Below are 18176 nucleotides of genomic sequence, written 5' to 3' on the forward strand. Positions count from 1 at the left end.
GTTGCCATTTCCTTCTCCAATGCATGAAAGTGAAAAGTGAAAGGGAAGTCGCTCAGTCGTGTCCGACAGTGGGAAGATAGAAATGTACCCAGAAGTACATGTTTTCTAACTCATGGATTTTATCCCAGCAGAAAGAGTTCTAATGAAGCTCTCCTCCACCTTGTGACTTTGGGGAGAAGAATTGCTACACAAAGCAGGGAGATTTCTTGTGCTTTTGCAAATACAGTCTTCAGTATGAGCATCACCACTTGACATTTGCCCTTGAGGCTGACCGAGATTAAGATTAGGGCTGGCACTGATACACATATTGATTGATTGTGAATTCCTTGCCTGTATTTAAGAATAGCCTATGGGAGAGTGTTTCCTGGTCCCACTCATTCATGTTTTCAGCAGTTTTTATCAAGTGCTTGTTCTGTGCCAGGTGCTATGTTAGGCACTATCAAGGGGAACACAGGGCCCCCCATCGAGAGGGGAGACCACCTGTAAATCAGTGTGTGCTGAGGAAAGCCATGGGCAGGGGGCGGGGGTGAACCAGATGGGGGCCTGGCTTCTGTGAGGAGGCAAGCCTTGGATATTGAGGGCCCTAAGGTGGAAGCGCACCTGGCGTGTTGGAGGAACAGGCAGGAACATGTCCGAGGGGAGAGCGGCAGGAGAGGTGGGGCACAGGTCGGGTGGCCGGTAGACCTGTGTTCAGAGTCTTGCTGTTTGCTCTGCGTGAGTGGCTTCTGAGCACAGGGACTCCATCTGCCAATGACTCTCTGGCTGCTGCTTCAAGCAAGAGTGGCTTCGGGCTGTGTGAGAGCCCAGGCCTGGGTGACCGAGTGGCACAGCAGCAGTGGTGATAAGAAGTGGTGAGATCCTGGGTGTGTGCCCAGGGAGGTTTCCCTGGGGTGCTGTGGATGAGGGCAGCAGGGGTTGAGAGGAGTGAGGGAAAAATCAGGAGGCAGCAAGGAGGGGTCGAGATAGTGAGATGGTCCTTGAAGCTTCCATAAGAGAGCACCAGCCTTCTCAGCGGTCCCTCAGTTCATAGGAGTGTTGGTGAAGCCTCAGCTTTGAAATAGAGAATGTGAAACTTGACCCGATTAGTAAAGAGATGCAGACAGCTCAAACTTTTGTCCTTGAGACAGTGGCCAAAGTAAAAATGTTAAACTCAACTGTGTTGAAAAGTCACATATTAAAAAACTAAAAATAGAGTTGCCATATGATCCAGTCATTTCTGGCCATATAGCCAGAGAAAACTCTAATTTGAAAAGATACACGCACCACTGTTCACAATAGTCAACACATAGAAGCAACCTGAATGCCCGTAGAAGATGAGTGGGTAAAGGAGATGTGGGGGGTGTGTGTGTGTGTGTGTGTGTGTGTGTGTGTGTGTGATGAAACATTACTCAGCCTTAAGAGAGAATGAAATAATGACATTTGCAGCAACATGGATGGGCCTAGAGATTATCATACTAAGGGAAGTAAGTCAGAGAAAGACAAATATACGATACCACTTATAGGTGGAGTCTAATATGACATGGGTGAACTTATTTATGAAACAGAAACAGATTCATAGATATAGAAAGCAAACTTACAGTTACCAAAGGGGGAACATGGCGTGGGAGAGGGATAAATTAGGTGTTTGGAATTAATAGACACAAACTGCTATGTATAAAAAAGATGAACAACAAGGTCCTATATATTGAATATAGTTCCCTGTGCTGTACAGAGAACTTAGATTCAGTATCCTGTGATAAACCATAATGAGTATGGTGTGAAAGTGATTTGGTATGTGATAAATCCTAATGAGTATGAAGAGAGTATAAAAAAAATTTATATTTATATTACTGAATCACTGCTGTACAGAAATTAACACAACATTTAAATCAAGTATACTTCAATTAAAAAAAAAAGTCATGGATATTGTTTCCCACTGTAGACCTATTTATGTGAGAAGAAGTAAGAGATCTGATGGGTAAAAATGTTAAATTCTACACAAAGCCTTTGTGAAAGACAGACATAAGGAGATGAAAAGGCTGGGACAGTCGTGGACAGTGGCCCATCCTAGGGCCTGTCAGCACGGATGTCCCCTGACAGCTGCTTCCCAGACTCAGGCTCCTCACTTGGTCTGGTCTCTCCTCTCCTTCCACCTTCATGTGCCCACCCCCGCCCCGCCATTGTCCCTCCCTTTTCACTCCTGCCTCCCCAGCTCCTTTCTCTCTCCCCCTTCATTCACTCCTCCATTGACCTTTCATTCCCTCTGGACCTTTCACATTCCTGCTGAAAAGAGCTGGCTTCCTTCCCCAACAGCATTTGCTTACATCAGACGCAGGGTGGGCAGTGTCCTCTCTGCTGCCTCTTGGGGACATGCAGCAAATGGTAGGATGAAGGAGGGTCGGGAACCTGACACATGGGGAAAAGCCCAGCTTGATTCTGAAAAGTGAAGCAGGACTCCAGAGTGCCACTCACTCCCAGCCTGGGATAATCATCTCTAACCGCATACATCCTTGTCAGTCTGGGCTCATTTTTACCATGTTTGTTTTAGTGTAAGTTTTAAGAAATGTTTTGGCAGTCATCCAGCCCTTGCAGAGCCCAGGGATCAAATGGTTCCCTTACTCATAGGAAGTTAAGTTCACTTTCTAAAACCTCAACAGGGAATGAGGGAGGGTGATTGAGTAATTGATAGGCTGAGGGAAGCCTCACCTGAACTGTCCAGATCACCTCTCTGAATCGTTTTATGTGGCAGTAGGGCACATAAACCAGCACTGCTCTTAACCTGCCACCCCTCCTGCTGAAACTCCCACATTTTCTCACCCCAGGAATCAGAAGATTTAAGCAAAGTAAATGGGCCTGAACTCAAATAAATACATGAACCTGCCTCTTTTGTCCCTCTTAATGTTCTGTATACTTGGATGCTCTAGTTATGTTTGAATTTCATTGGCTCCAGTATATCAGTTTGACCAGCTGCCCAGCATCTGACCCGACTCCAGCATCGATGCACTTGCTTTCCTTTGCACAGACGTGAATGGAGCACCGTGTGAGAGGGTTGGCAGGGAGCACCTGCCATGGGACCCCTGGCTGTGCTGACAGTGGGAACCTCCTGACCCTGTGGGTCTTCTGCCCTGGGAACAGACTCCTCTCTCTCTCTTGCCAACCCAGACCCTAAGGTTCAGCATCAAGGCACTCCGCTGCTGAACTAGGTCTGCATCCTTTATTGGCCGCTCCTGAAGCCTCTGTGCTGCATCGTGACAGCTTTGTTCCTCACGGTCTTTATTTCTAAGTTGGTTGTCCTTCTAGTTTGTAGACTTGTGAAGAGTGAGGACTTTCTGATGGTGAAAGTAATGTCTCTGCCTTTGAGGCACTTGAGTATTGACAACTCTATTTAAGATGATTGGTTTTAAACTTCACTCTAATTGACACTGTCCTCAATCCAGCATTTAATGGTTAATAATTATGCATCAGCACCAAGGAGAAAAACTTTTATATGAATCCAGTGATGCATATAAAAGTAAACCTTAAAAGTTTACTTTTGAGAAAAGTTCCCAAATTATGGTTAGCACTATCACCGGACCTCTTCTTCTGAGGTCTTTCAGATAACGATTAATTCTTGAGATCTTAGGCCTCAGAATTAAACAACAGGAGGCCTTTCATTTCACACTTCCTCTCAGTAATTCCTTAGACACTTGATGTGTTGTTACAGATATGGTATTTCTTATTGAAGTTGCCTTAGGGCTGAGATACTTTAAATTCTATTGAACTGAAGCCAGGTTTGTGCCAGTTTCTGTCAAATTCTAAGCCAAATGACAAAAGAACTCTGTTTTAGAGGAGAGACTGTTGGAAACACCTTGGTAGCTAGCTCATGGGGAAGTCTTTCAGGCTAAATAAACCAGGTCAGATCAGAGGAGTGTTTTTGCTTTAATTCAAGAAGCTTATTGAACCCCTAACATGGGCTAGGATGGAACCCATGTCAGTGACTGGCTGCTGCCTTGGAGAATGATGTTGCTGGTTAGCCAGTTTCACTTACAGCATGCTAAAAATATTGTTCCTTTTCAGGAAACCATCCAAATCAGTAGAACTCAGGGAGAGAAAGAAGAGGAAAGTACAGATCAGAACTTAAAAAAACAACAACCCTAGATTATTAGGTTTTTAATTAAACATGATGAACACATTTAAATATAACACAAAAGCCCCAGGGCTGAACTGCGCCTAATCGAAACAGATTAAGCCACCCTTCCATGCTCGGGTAGTTATTAATTCTGTTTGTTTATGCATGCAGGCTGAAGGGAGCATTTGCGCCCTTGTGTTGTTGCTTATTGCACTGGGATTCCATTGCTTGCTTGGTGCTGTGCTCTTAATTAGCATTCAGCTGTTGATTATGGAAATACTGGGGGTGCTAATTGAATTCTTTTCAAAATTCAGGGCCTGCATTTTCCTTGTGGAGTTTGGCCTGCCTTGCAAGGTTGTAAGATTGGGTGCCTCTCTGAGCTGTGCGTTTCACCCTTTGCTTCCCATCCACTTTGCTGTGTTTCAGGAATTACTTTCATGCAGAAATAGCTTTGGGCATAATTCCAGGTGTTACATAAGGGAGAGGTTGTGTTGCTTTGGATGTCCCTGCAGAGTGCTTCCATTTCATCTTGGGTAACTGTAACTTTTGGAGGTTTCCCTGGTGGCTCAGATGGTGAAGAATCTGCCTGCAATGCGGGAGACCCGAGTTGAATTCCTGGGTGGGATCCCCTGGAGAAGGGAATAGCAACCCACTCCAGTATTTTGCCTGGAGAATTCCATGGACAGAGGAGCCTGGTGGGCTACAGTCTATGGGATTGCGAGCAGTTGGACACGACTGAGTGACCAAAGCTTTCACTTTCAACTGTAACTTTTATCTTGAAATATGTGTGTGTGTTCAGTCCCTCAATCGTATCTGACTCTTTGCAGCCCTGTGGACTATAGCGTGCCAGGCTCCTCTGTCCATGGAATTCTCCAGGCAAGAATACTGGAGTGGGTTGCCATTTCCTACTCCAGGGGGTCTTCCCGACCCAGGGGTGGAACCAGTGTCTCTTGCTTCTCCTGAATTGGCAGGCAGATTGTTTACCACTAGCGCCACCTAGAAAGCCCCATCTTGAAATATGGTTCCCTTTAAATATTTCATATCAACTTTGATGTAATACATTGAGGTGAACAACCTAGATACAGATAACCTCTGGAATTTTTTATCCAAAAAGCGTTAATCCGTGGGGACAATAAACCTTAATTGGTCATGTACATGGATTTTACAGATTCATAAATTTTAAAACATCTGAACCATCTTTCAGTTTAAAACTCCATTTATCATAAACATAAATGGAAGTCTTTCTTTTGAAGTTGACATGACATGGGAGACTAATTCTCTGAATATCTGTAATCCAATGAACCCAGGCCACTGGTCAAGGATTACTCAGATGGAGGACACAAAGCCCTTGCCACAGTGTCTTTCTTTAGCAGCACCTTCCGAGGCCTTTGTTATGGCCTTTTTGGAATGTTTGCTCAATAAAACATTGTTTTCGTTGTTCACTATTTTCAAGCCAGGCATCTGGATGTGCCAGAAGACAGAGCTGCTTAGTGGGGCAAAAATACAATGAATTTTATTTACTGTTTGTGTGGCAGCTGTAGAAAATGGAATTCACAGCAGAAACGAAGTTAAGTCCCTCCAGCAGCAGGAGGTGGTGGAGGTGAAAGCTGCGGGGGCAGGGTGGGGTGCCTACAGCCCACGATTACCTACTTGCAGATGTAAGCTTTAGGATGTCCGTAATCTTCGTGTTCGGTTTTAAAGGTATATAACATTAAATATAGGAGAAGGCTTAATTGAATTATATTTATTTTAAGAATGGTCCAAAAAAATAAAAAGAATGGTCCAGTTTCCAAAGTTGTGGAACATTTTATATAGTCTTTCAAGAAATGTTGATGAACCTGTAGGTCATCCAGTATGAATCCATTCATTTTCTTTTTCTTTTTTAAATTTTATGTGGCTCTTTCTCTCCTGTGAGACCATTATTATAAAAACATTAAAGGGAAGTTGAAACCTCATCACCATCTCACATTTTCCTTGTTTCATACTCTCTTCAAAGTACTTTGTTTCATGTACCTACATCATTTTATGTCATTGTAAACTTACATAAATTGAATCATAACATTAAAATCCTCACTTTCTAAAGAAATCTTAATCTGAAATTTTTTACGGTTTGCTTAGAACCCGAAATATAGATATGCTGTATTTAGTGCAACTCATAATATGTACTCAGTAAATTTTAAATTGGATGAAAGTAGTTTTTTCTCCCTACTGATTACCCTTCCTCTCATTTTAAACTAAATTGGTAACCGTTTCTTATGAACAGCTTAATCCTTAGATATGAGAGTAGAAAAAAGAAAAGGAAGAATTATAATGTGTGTTGCCATACATTGTACGTATAAGTAAAATACATGTTGCTCATGTTACGTATTCTTATTATGGTCCATGGTAAGAATCAGGCCTTACTATTAAAAAAGGAAGATGTACATTTGGGTAAAATTTGCCTAATGTTTCAGATATTAGTGAAACTAAACTATCTTTTCTGTAATTGACTCCCATCAGACTTTGAATCAAACTCTTGTTTAAAGAAGTCAATAGTGTGGATAGAGTGGAGTTTATTGTCAAGTCCTTTTGGAAATGAGACACCAAATTAAAAATCAATTATATGTGTAGAAAAGTTGGTGTAAGACAATCAATTTTGTCAGTTTGCAGAAAGATTCTACTGTGTAACAAGCTGTGAAAAGAACTGTACTTTAGAGTCCTTTAGTAAATTAAATAAGCCAAGCATTGGAAGGGGAGAGATATTTCAAAAATTTATTTCATTGTTTCATATCAGTAGAAGTTGCCTCTGGGTTAAATCTACAAATTCAGCTGTGACCTTGCCTTTCACATATGTGGCTTTATTGCTTTCTAGGCTTCCTCTTTATGGTGTGCTCAAAGTTAGTATGCCTGTTTCTCTCTTTTTAAACAAGAACTTTTTTTTTTCATTTTCTTTAACAAGTATGTTTTCACGTTCCTTATCCCAAGCCCTAATTTTAGTGTTTTTTTGTTTTTGTTTTTAAGAAACCTAGCAGTGCATTGTGCTGTTCTCTTGGGCTGTGTGTGAGTGTGTTTTCTTGTTCATGCACGTGTACGTGTTTGGGCCTTGGGGCAATGTAGGATAGGACAGAGACCTGGGAAGTAACCCCACATGGAATACAAGCATAGCATAAATTAGTTCTCACTGCCCAGGCTAACCTTTTAAAATCAAAGAGTAATTTCTATGGGACATTTTTCATTTTTGCTTGAAATGGGGCAGTGTTGGGCAGAATCTTCAGCCTGAAAGATTAATAAATATGAGAGCAGTGGGTTATTGAAACCATGTTTCCATCTCATTTTCAAGGACGTGAAAAAAAAATGAAGATAGCATGTACTTTCAGCCACTCTCCATCATCTTTCTCTGTTCATTTTAAAAATGAGAGCAAGGCATGAGGGGACTTGAGAGATGCATTTGTTCTCCGATAGACAAAGTGGTTACTTTATAAATGAAGAGGCTGGAAAAACCCTTTCCTTCTGCAGTTTCTTAGCAACAGAACTGAAATCAATTTTCATTGTGTATGCATGGAACACTTTGTGTACAGTGACATTGGAGCCTTACATTTTCACAGGTGAAACACACCTTATTAGCCTGGTAGCTAGAATTCAGGATTAGGGAAGGAAACAAGAGGTTTAAAAAAAAAAAAAGATTGCAGTGAGGGGGAACCTACATTGAGAGGAAGTAACTCATGGAAGAGGAGAGTGAAAAAGTTGGCTTAAAGCTCAGCATTCAGAAAACTAAGATCACGGCATCCGGTCCCATCACTTCATGGCAAATAGATGGGGAAACAGTGGAAACAGTGGCTGACTTTATTTTGGGGGACTCCCAAAATCACTGTAGGTGGTGATTGCAGCCATAAAATTAAAAGACACTTACTCCTTGGAAGGAAAGTTATGACCAACCTAGACAGCATATTAAAAAGCAGAGACATCACTTTGTCAACAAAGGTCTGTCTAGTCAAGGCTATGGTTTTTCCAGTGGTCATATATGGATGTGAGAGTTGGACTATAAAGAAAGCTGAGCGCTGAAGAATTGATGCTTTTGAACTGTGGTGTTGGAGAAGACTCTTGAGAGTCCCTTGGACTGCAAGGAGATCCAACCAGTCCATCCTAAAGGAGATCAGTCATGGGTGTTCATTGGAAGGACTGATGTTGAAGCTGAAACTCCAGTATTTTGGCCACCTGATGCGAAGAGCTGACTCATTGGAAAAGACCCTGATGCTGGGAAAGATTGAGGGCAGGAGGAGAAGGGGATGACAGAGGATGAGATGGTTGGATGGCATCACTGACACAGTAGACATGGGTTTGGGTGGACTCCGGGAGTTGGTGATGGACAGGGAGGCCTGGCGTGCTGCAGTTCATGGGGTCACAAAGAGTCGAACACAACTGAGCAACTGAACTGAACTCATGAAAGCTGTCTCCTCTTGGCCCACTTGTGTCTTAAATCTAGTCTCTCTGAGGTAGAAGTAGTAATGGCCTTGGTGGCCCCCAATTGCTGTGTTCACTGAGGTGCCAGCCTGGTTTTTGTATTCCCCAGTAGTGTTATGTGCTTATTCTTCTCCTGATAACCCTGCATACTGCCAAGTGATAACCAATTATGTTTCAGCACTTGCTTTAGGACATTTTTCCAAAGTTATGTTTATATGGGTAAATTCCAGTGCATTATCCACACCTATATGGCAGAGCACTGAGGTGTTAGGAAGCAGAATGTGTTTGGTGGTCAGAAAGAAGAAAGACAGTTTCCGCAGTTGGATCTCACCTTAGTGTTCAGGCCCAGGTCTGTGTCTCCAGCTTTGGGCTTGTTGAGTTTGGTATTGGGGCTTGGCAGAGAGAAGAGATGGCAAGTGAGCCTGAAGACAGGATGAGTCCTTCATGCTGTTCACCAGGATACTCGTTCAGTTCTCATTTTAGATTACTGGTCAGAAGTCATTCATTTATTTCATTAATGTCCAGGGAGCACCAGCACAATGCCAGGTACCACTGTGTGTGTCGGTGATAACAGCAGGGAACAGAAGGAACAAACCCCCTGTCCTCATGGAGCTGACATTCTAGTGGAGAAGACAGATTGAAACAAGACCTTAAGTGACGTACCTAGTGTGTTCGCCAAGTGCTAGAGTCTTGTATCCCCAGAATGTGGCCCAGGGCCTGGAGCAAAGTTGGTCATCAGAAAACATTGTTTGACTGGGTTGAATAGTAGAGGATATTCCCCCTCCCCCCAAGTCCCCAGATCCTCAGACCACTTCAGTGGAGCTGGCCCCTGACACTGAATACAGTCAAGGAGGACTTCTGAGTCATCCTGTGTGAGGCCAGAGCATCTTTAGACTCCAGCAGTGTTATGTGGACGCTTCCCTGCTCTTTTCTTCTTGGTAGCTTCCCTTGGAAGGAGCAGCCAACTCCTTCCAGTTGTCTGTTTTATTTTCTTGTTGTTCAGTCGCCAAGTCGTGCCCGACTCTTGGTGACCCCATGGACTGCAGCATTCCAGGCTTCCCTGTCCCTCACCATGTCCCAGAGTTTGCCCAAGTTCATGTCCATTGAATCAGTGATGCCATCCAACCATCTCATCCTCTGTTGCCCTCTTCTTCTGCCTTCAATCTTTCCCAGCATCAGGGTCTTTTCCAATGAGTCAGCTGGTTCAAATCAGGCAGCCAAAGTATTGGAGCTTCAGCTTCAGCATCAGACCTTCCAGTGAATATTCAGGGTTGATTTCCTTTAGGATTGACTGGTTTGATCTCCTTGCTTTCCAAGGGACTCTCAAGAATCTTCTCCAGCACCACAGTTTGAAAGCATCAATTCTTCAGTGCTCTGCCTTCTTTATTTCCAGCTCTCACATCTATACATGACTACTGTACATAGGTTTGACTATACGGACCTTTGTCGGCAAAGTGATGTCTTTGCTTTTTAACGCAGTCTTTAGGTTTGTCATAGCTTTCCTACCAAGAAGCAATCATTTTCTAATTTTGTAGACTCTGATTTTAAGAGCCTATTCCTTGCATCACTTAATACTTACTGACACGTGTGGTTGCAACATTCTGCTGTGAGCGAGTGACAGAGGGAGAGAAGGGCACTGCCCAGTATTCATCTAACCACTTGGACTAACCCACCTGCCCTCAGAACTCTGTGTCTTGGGTGGTCTTGTTTTGTAATCACAGAGATGTGAGATGTGGGTAATATATTTTTCCTGTCAGGATTCCTCTAAACCTCAGGTATGCTCCCACTATTTGGGCACTTTAGGAGTGTTTTTTCCCCTTGCTAGAGAGCTAGACTCCATGTAATTGATCCCAGCAGTAGGAAACAGAACTGTCAAGTTGATACACCACAGAACCCATGAGGAGGAGGCGGCGGCAGCGAAAGCCGCAAGTGAGAAAGAACCGCAGAGTCAGAGGATCCTGGTGAATGACTGAAATTACATTATGTGTCCTGAGGGCTGAAAGCCTACCAACACCGCATTCAACATTTAAAATCTGTGCCTAGAGCCTGTTTTGTTTTTTTACCGTGTATACTCTGTCATTCTGGATCATTTTATTAAATGGTCATAAATTACGACCCCCGCAGAACTAGGAAGATCTCCATCCTACAGGTAGGTGGAGGATACCTTGGACATGGAGAGTCACTGCTGCTTTCCTGTGTTGGTCCACATCCTCCCGGGGCACCGTGAGCACGACTGAGACAGACCCTGGATGCTGGGGGAGGTGGAAGCTCAGGGTGGCCGCTCCCACTCCTCTCTGGACACTCACTATGGGTGGAGGTAGGGGCACAGGCAGGAGGAGGCCCGGTGGTTTAGGAGAAGATGCTGGCCCAAGAGCAGAAGGCCCAGGTGACGGTCCTCATACTGGTGACCACAAGGACGTTGGGTCTCCACTTGGGTCTTAGTTTTCTTATCTGAGAAATAAGGAGAGGAGGAGGAACTTTGTGATGGCTGACAGGTTTGTGTAACCGGAAACTGGATCTGATGCCAGTCTCGGGCTACTGCCCCACCTCCAGCCTTTTACTTCCAGGAAAACATGGGCAGATATTTTTTCTAAATCATCTCTGGATAAGAAATATGAAAAGGTGGACACCTGCGTACTCACACGTCTTCTTAGTACTAAGGGTTCTAGGTTTCCCCTTGCAGCTAATTTGTAGGTTTTGATTATGAATTTATTTTTTTCCTAATCTTTCCCATCAGCAGTAATAAAGGAGAACCTTCTAGACTACAGAGATGCACAGTAATGAGTATTATGTGCTCTGCCAGAGTGGGAGGAAAGACTGATCCGTGTTCAGTGGATTTGCTTCACATTGCTTCAGTCTCCCTCCTCCTCTGAGCAGCCCCGAGTCTTCTCTGGAAGCCTCTGGTGTTGGAGTCTGTGGAGGTATCACATTTACTAGTAAGCTGCTTTCCAAACAGGCACTATTAGCATAAATTAGCCGTTTCCCTATTCTGTCTGGGCCTCTCAACTTTTGGGTAACAGAGCTAAAGAGTTTCAGTTATCTGTTTTTGAAAGGAAAGTTTTAGAAAATGAATTTGACTATGGTCTTTAGTAAGGGAACCAGTTGACCCGGACCCCAGACCCATATGACATTCACCTACAAGTCAAAAAGCTTTGCTTGTGGAAGGCCCTGGGCTCTGTGCTCTCCCGTGTCCCCAGCAGAACACCACCTGGGCCCCTTGATGGCATCAGATGAAGCTGTTCAGACTCCTGAAGCTGCTTAAAGAATGGGGTGGACTCTGCATACTTAGTACCTTCCTTCCAGTGCTTGGAAATGCTGTTCTCCAGTCTTTAGCAGTAATATAACAAAAGTTAGAAGATACTTTCAGATCGTCCTGAAGGACAGCCCAGCTTCTTTGCCAGCTTCCCAGGTTTTTGAGCCCAGAGCAGCCTGACCTTAGTGGTTTGTTTTCCTCATTAGAGCTCTGACTTTGTAATCAGCTCACATTTTTCGTTCTTCGCTTGTTCTGTCTCCTCCTCTCAACTTTCTGTAAAACCCCATGTCAAACATTCCAGGGATCTGTTTTCTTGCTTTTAGGCTAATTTTCAGAGGGATCATTCAGTTGTTAAGCATCACACTATGTTATCCTCAGCTGGTTTGGAATAATTTTAGGCAGTGGAGGATTCCATTGTTATGAGGACATGCATGTATGGGAGAGGCCCTTTCCTTCTGATGAATACAAAAGGGTTCTTAGAGCCCCAAATCACATGTCATCATCATCAGTGTCTGGGTAACCAACTTTAGATGTTCCTTAGATAATATTATACAGGGAATAGGAAAGACAAAGGGCTTCTTTTTCACCTTCTATCACATTGAATTCCACTGCATTTCCATATCTGCTATGTGCAAGGCTCTGCTGAGTATTGGTGAGACCCCTTCATCCTCTGTTTACTGTTAAGTGATGTGTTTTGTATTTAGCTGAGATTTTTAGAAACAAGACTTAAAAATGGTATTGATTTCTTTATCTAACAAGAGGGGAACTTCTTGGGGACTTTAGACAAATAAACATCATCTCTTCTTTAACTGCTGAGATCTCTGCAGGAGGCACCACTCACCTTGATAATTGCCTGGCAGTGTGGCATCCTTGACTGATCCTGGCCGCGGGTATAAATGGGCACTTGAGTCGGACATTGTCGCCACAGGCACCAGAGAGGAGAGAGCAGGCCCACAGTGAACGCCTGCTTCTAGTGCCTCATCTCCTCCTGATCCTGTGAGCTGATCCATGGAAGACCAAGGGGTGAACCCAGTCTGCTCTGTTTTCCAGCAGGGAGATTGGGTGAGGCTCTGAGGAGGAGGCACCTTGAAGTATAGATGGGGTTTCAGCAGGCGGACACCCTAGATTTTAATGGAAGAACAAAGGTTTAAAGAATGTGGGTGGCTGGTCAGTAGCTGGTTGCCCAGTTGAAGGATGCTGTAGGTGGTTGAGTGGATAAGATGGGTGACTTGAAGCCATCCACTCTTTATGGGAAGAGAAGTTTGTGTTGAATTTAATAGGAAATACGGAATAATTACATATATTTGAGTGTGGGGAATGGCAGGACTGGGACCGTCACTGAAAATTCATCTGGCAGTGACAGGGACTGGTGGATGGAAGTGGTAGAGAGGGAGTCGTGGTTCTGGCTGCACATTAACATCACCCGGAGAACTTGAAACGTCCCAGTGCCCAGACTGCGCTCTGAGTCAGAGTCTCTGTCTGAGGTGGGACCCAGGCGCCCATATTCTCGGCCCTGAGAACCACAAGACTGGGTGAAGTCTGCAATCCTGGTGGAAGATTTTGAGAGCTCTGAGTTTACAGCAGTGGTACTCAACCTTGGTTGAACACTGGAACCACACAGGAAACTTTAACACACATACACACACACACACACACACAGGAACCACACAAGAAAGTTTATCACATACACCCACAGGAGACATGGGTCTGCCCCAGAGACTGATTTTACTTCCCCCTGGGATATAGTTAGGGTGCTGGGGTTCTGCTCTGCAGCCGAGATTGAGAAAGACTGTGGTGGAGGCCCTGAGAAGCAAGAGCAGGGATTAAGAGAGGCCGAGGAGCTATAGTAAGACCTCTGTTATGTGCCAGGTGCTGTGCCGAGAGCGTGGCGCGAGGTGACTCATTTGTGGACATTCTGCACATGGAGAAGCTGGGTCACTGCCAGGAGGGAGAAATTTGCTGAGGTCACAGCGCGGTTCGTAGAGCCTGCTTTGCCAGCCCAGCCTTGTGCCCGAGTCCAGCTCTTCACCTGCTACACTGCTTGGCCTGTCTGGAGAAGCCCAGCTGATTGGAAATAGGGAGCAAGGAAAAAGTTGAGAGATGCTGTTCAGACATTGTGTTTTGGTGCAAGGGAGGAGGCTGCTGGTACAGCTGATAAAACCCTGCAATCAAGAGTAGTTGCTTCGGGGAGGGGAGGAGAGTTTATGTTGAATTTGAAGTGATTGTAAAAGATACAGGTGGGTGTCGCAGTTAGGTATGGAGGTCTAAAGATAGAAGAACTTTCTCATGTACAGAGGGGGTCATAGTTAAGGAAGCTGAACTTGAAGAGGTTAATTAGCTTGCTGAGGATCACAGAGCTAGCAAGTGGCAGGGCCAGGATCTGCTGAGGTTGCCAGGGGAGACCGTGCAGCAAGAGAAGAGACTGAGGGAATTTTTATGTTGAGGTGCGGAAGACTGGACAAAGTGATGGAGCCACTTAGTACAGAGTCAGGAAAGGAATAGTTGAAAGGCAGGAGGAAGATTTGGGTCCTGTTTCATTTGTTGTTAACCATTGTGTTTGTCTTGGTAGGATATGAGGAATGATTATGTATTTTTTAATGGGGGCAGTGATAGGGCTGGGGTTGACTTTGACATAACTTAATTGGAAGATTGGGTAGAAAGTTGGTCCAAGGTCAGGATGCGGAGGCATGTGTAGCAGTGTTGATGGTGTTGCTGGAGTAACTGTTAGTCCAGTCCGGATCCAGAACTCAGGGAACCAGGGCAGAAGTGGCAGCGGAGTCGAAGGGCTGGAAGTCACGAGTCAAGGAGAAGAGGCTTTTGTGGGATTCACAGTGACTGTGCACTAGTAAAGAAAAGCAGTTTTCTGGTTTTCACAGATGTCCAGTCATAAGTGGATGGCTAGGTTGGAAGATAGGAGGGGGCACCAGGAATTGTGGCTGCGAGCAGCTCTGGGCAAAGGTTTTTCACGTTCCTGAGAGTGCTGTCAGAAGGCAGGGTAGAGAAAGGGACTTTTAGCTCGGTATTGGCTCGCTGATAGGCAGTGAGAGGCTGGCTTGGTTGGTTGATGTTATGATGAGGGGAAAGGTTGTGGATGATGCTCTCAGACAGGCTTGTCTTTGCTGGAGTTGAGGAACATACGTAGAACCAAGCTGCTGGCCCTATCACTGGAGCGGGGAGGACGATGCTGTGTGCACCGTGTGTGAAGCTGCTGATGAAGGGGGGCGTTGGGGGTTAGGGCGCTTGGAGAACGGGGGTGGGGGGAGAGACAGTAACTCTAGGATATAAAGAACCAGTTGGGGGATGCTAGGGTGAGATGTCCCAAGCCAGAGGTAGGGATGGGAGGAGAGTAATGGGGAAGGGGTGGGAGGGAAGCTTGGGCTATGGGTGATGGCGCTGGGGAGACTGAGAGGTGGCCCCCAAGCACTGGTCTGCTGAGTGATGTGCTTCCTAAGGGGCAGTGCATGTCTCACACTGGCTTCCTCGGCAGTGAGGCTCAGCCGGTGGTAAATTGAGCTGAGCTGGATTAATACATAGAGCTTGAAGATGGAGGCAGATGGTGACCAGGCAGGATTCTATGACTAGAAAAATATCTAAAATGTAAGATCACAGGATGGATTGTTGGCTTCAGAATATATCGCGCTGTTTGTTTCCTTGGTCACTCAACAAATATTGGTCATTGAACTGTGCACAAGGCCCTAAGTTCTCCAGATAGAAGTTAGCAGTGGACACACTGTTCTCATGGCACTTACATTCTGTGGGGGGGGGGGGGGGGGGACAGAGACAAATAAATGAACACCAGTAAGGTGATTTGGGTAGATGCTGTGAAGACAGTACACGAGTGGCACCCAGGCTCTGCCTTCTGCAGGGGAGCAGCGTTTCCTGTTCCGAAGCACCTTCTGCTGAGCAAGTCTGGGCAGACCATGCCCCTGAGAGCTCAGGTCAGTTCAGGAAGAACGATAGGTGTTTTTCTAATAATTCATGTTACTTGTCCCCCATCTGGTGATCTTCCGGGTCGTGTCTTAATTGCCCGTAAACTGTTCCTTGTCAGGACTACATAAATACCCTCAGGGCTCAGGAGCTTTCGGTGAGCTTAGGACAGACTGAGTTTTGCTGAAAGGAGAAGTGGGAACTTTGCTACAAAAGCAAGAGTTAGGTTGTCTGCTTGAAGTTCATGTGTTTGTCACGTGAAGTCCGTGTGTTTGTCATGCAGAGATGTGCATATTCTAGTATGGGGGACATAATAGAGTATTTTCACATGCCAAAAAGATTCTGTAAACCTTTATTCATGACTTTGGATTAGGGGAAAGGCTAGACAACAAGGGTCTGGTGCTTGTTGAAACTTTCCCTGGTGATCTTCTGCCCGCTTTGGTTGAATGCTCTCTGTGGCTGGGAGGGGAAATAGGGGAGAGGCTGTGGCTAAACCCAACAGGCGGTTCCATCCAGCCTCTGGAGTTCCTGTCACATTTCACTGTAGTTTTCTTTTCTTTGATGGCTCCTTGGTATGATGTATTTTTATCAAACAGACATTAAAAGAAAAAAAAAAGGCATGAGGGAGCTTAATAAGTAAAGGATTCATTTCCTCATCATGGAGAACATTTCTTTCATCCTTTTATTAGACCACAAGAGTTTCTTCCCCTCTGTTCACCATCCTGGACAGTGGAAGGTACCCCCGCCCCCACAATCACACCTTCCCATGGTCAAGGCAGTGGGAGAGAGGCCATGAAAGCCAATCCCAGGTCTCCAAGCTGTCCTCAGATTAACCAGGAAAAGAAACCCGCTGCTGGTGGGAGAGATTTCGTCTGAATGCTCACTGCCATTGTGTCCTGTGTGTTTTTTTTTGGTTCACAATTTGAAGAAAACCAAGAAATTCTAGTTTCTCCTCTTTATTTTTTTCCTACCCACTCCCATCACTTCTACTATTCTCAGATGACTCCCCATCTGTCTAAAGAAAACCACCCACTTGTGACATCATTAAAATTTGGTGGGAAAAAGCATTAGTGTGGGTAAGCCTGCCCATTTCTGGTTGAGTCTGTGCCTGGAACCAGTTTTCATTCTTTGGAGATTCATTGATTTTCTTTTGAAAAATCAAGTATTAACTAAATAATTAGAGCTCTTCTGGCCCTGAAAGGCTCAGGTGCTGATAATAGAGTTTGTCATTGAAGAAACAAAATGCCTGACTTGTATGTCCAAAAGACTCTGCCAGATGGCCCCACAGGACCTCCGCACTGCATGGAGAGAAATTCAGTGATGGACGTGGGTGCCTAGAGCCTTGTGCCAGGCAGAATGTGGGAAGTTCTGTCGTGGGGTACGCGGAACATTGGAAGAATGAAGGAAGGTGACAGAACATGGGCGTGCAGTGGTGAACATATGTGTTCAGGGTTACGCCAGTGGTCAGTGAAGATACTCAGAAATCCCGACCCCGTAGTCCAGCCCCAGAGCAGCTTCATGGCAACATTGCCCAGAATCCCTTCATGGCGGGAGATGCAGACATGGGAGAGGTCAGGGCATGTTCAGGAGCAGCGGGGGCCTGGCTTCCGTTGAGGCAGGGGCCACACAGGGACCACCCCTTCCTTCTCCCTGCATTTCTCATAGACGTTGTTTAACACGGCACTGTGTTCCCCCTGAGCTGAAATGAAACCTCAGAATCCACTTTAATACAGCCTTTGACTCAGGTGCTTGTGTCTGGTGGGATCTGAGGCCCAAGTGATAAGACGGAGGTCCCTGAGCACTCTTAATGAGCACTGAGGAGTCTGAACTCTTTATTCTTCTAAACAGAGGAGTGCCATAGCAGTTTTGGAATTTAGAGAAAGAAGGGCCTTTACCTCAGGGGAACAACAGTCACATAGTGTGGGGTCTTCAGTGGTGCCATATCTCTGGGTTCTAGAAAGTGTTTCTAATAACCCTAGAAACACTCAATTCTGTGAGTTAAAACCAGAGTCTGATAAACCTAGTTGAGATGTGGCATATGTCCAGTACCCAAAGAATTCTGGTCTTTCTTTTAGGTACAAAGTTAGACAAAATTTCCCCATAAAGCCCCTTAAAAAAGCTTTGCTTAAAAAGCCATATACTCCCTCCCTAGTTTAAGTTGGCATGTACTCTTTTCATCATAAGCATGTGCTTTCTTACATATCATAAATACTGACATTTGGAAATAAGACTGTCCCATCACTCTTTTAAATAGATCGACTGCATTTGAATGCCATCATTATTTATAACCATTATCATATATTTTTTAAAATACACGAATGGGCTCCTTTTTAGCAGTAATATTTGACAATTTATCTTTCTCCACTTTAAACCTATAACTAATAATTTTCCAATCTGCTTCTCCTTGATGTAAAGCATTTTGTGCTTGAGAGTGTGTTGTCAGATCACCTTTTCATACTCTCGAAAACA

At 44.8% G+C, this 18176-nt stretch overlaps 1 protein-coding gene across 6 annotated transcripts in view; it reads left to right on the forward strand.

Annotated features, from left to right (window-relative positions):
• RERE (arginine-glutamic acid dipeptide repeats) overlaps nt 1-18176 on the forward strand; it is a 415138-nt gene that overhangs the window by 324007 nt on the left and 72955 nt on the right. The gene's annotated exons all lie outside the window — the stretch shown is intronic.

Source organism: Bos indicus, chromosome 16, assembly GCF_029378745.1.
Source record: "Bos indicus isolate NIAB-ARS_2022 breed Sahiwal x Tharparkar chromosome 16, NIAB-ARS_B.indTharparkar_mat_pri_1.0, whole genome shotgun sequence".
NCBI lineage: Eukaryota > Metazoa > Chordata > Mammalia > Artiodactyla > Bovidae > Bos > Bos indicus.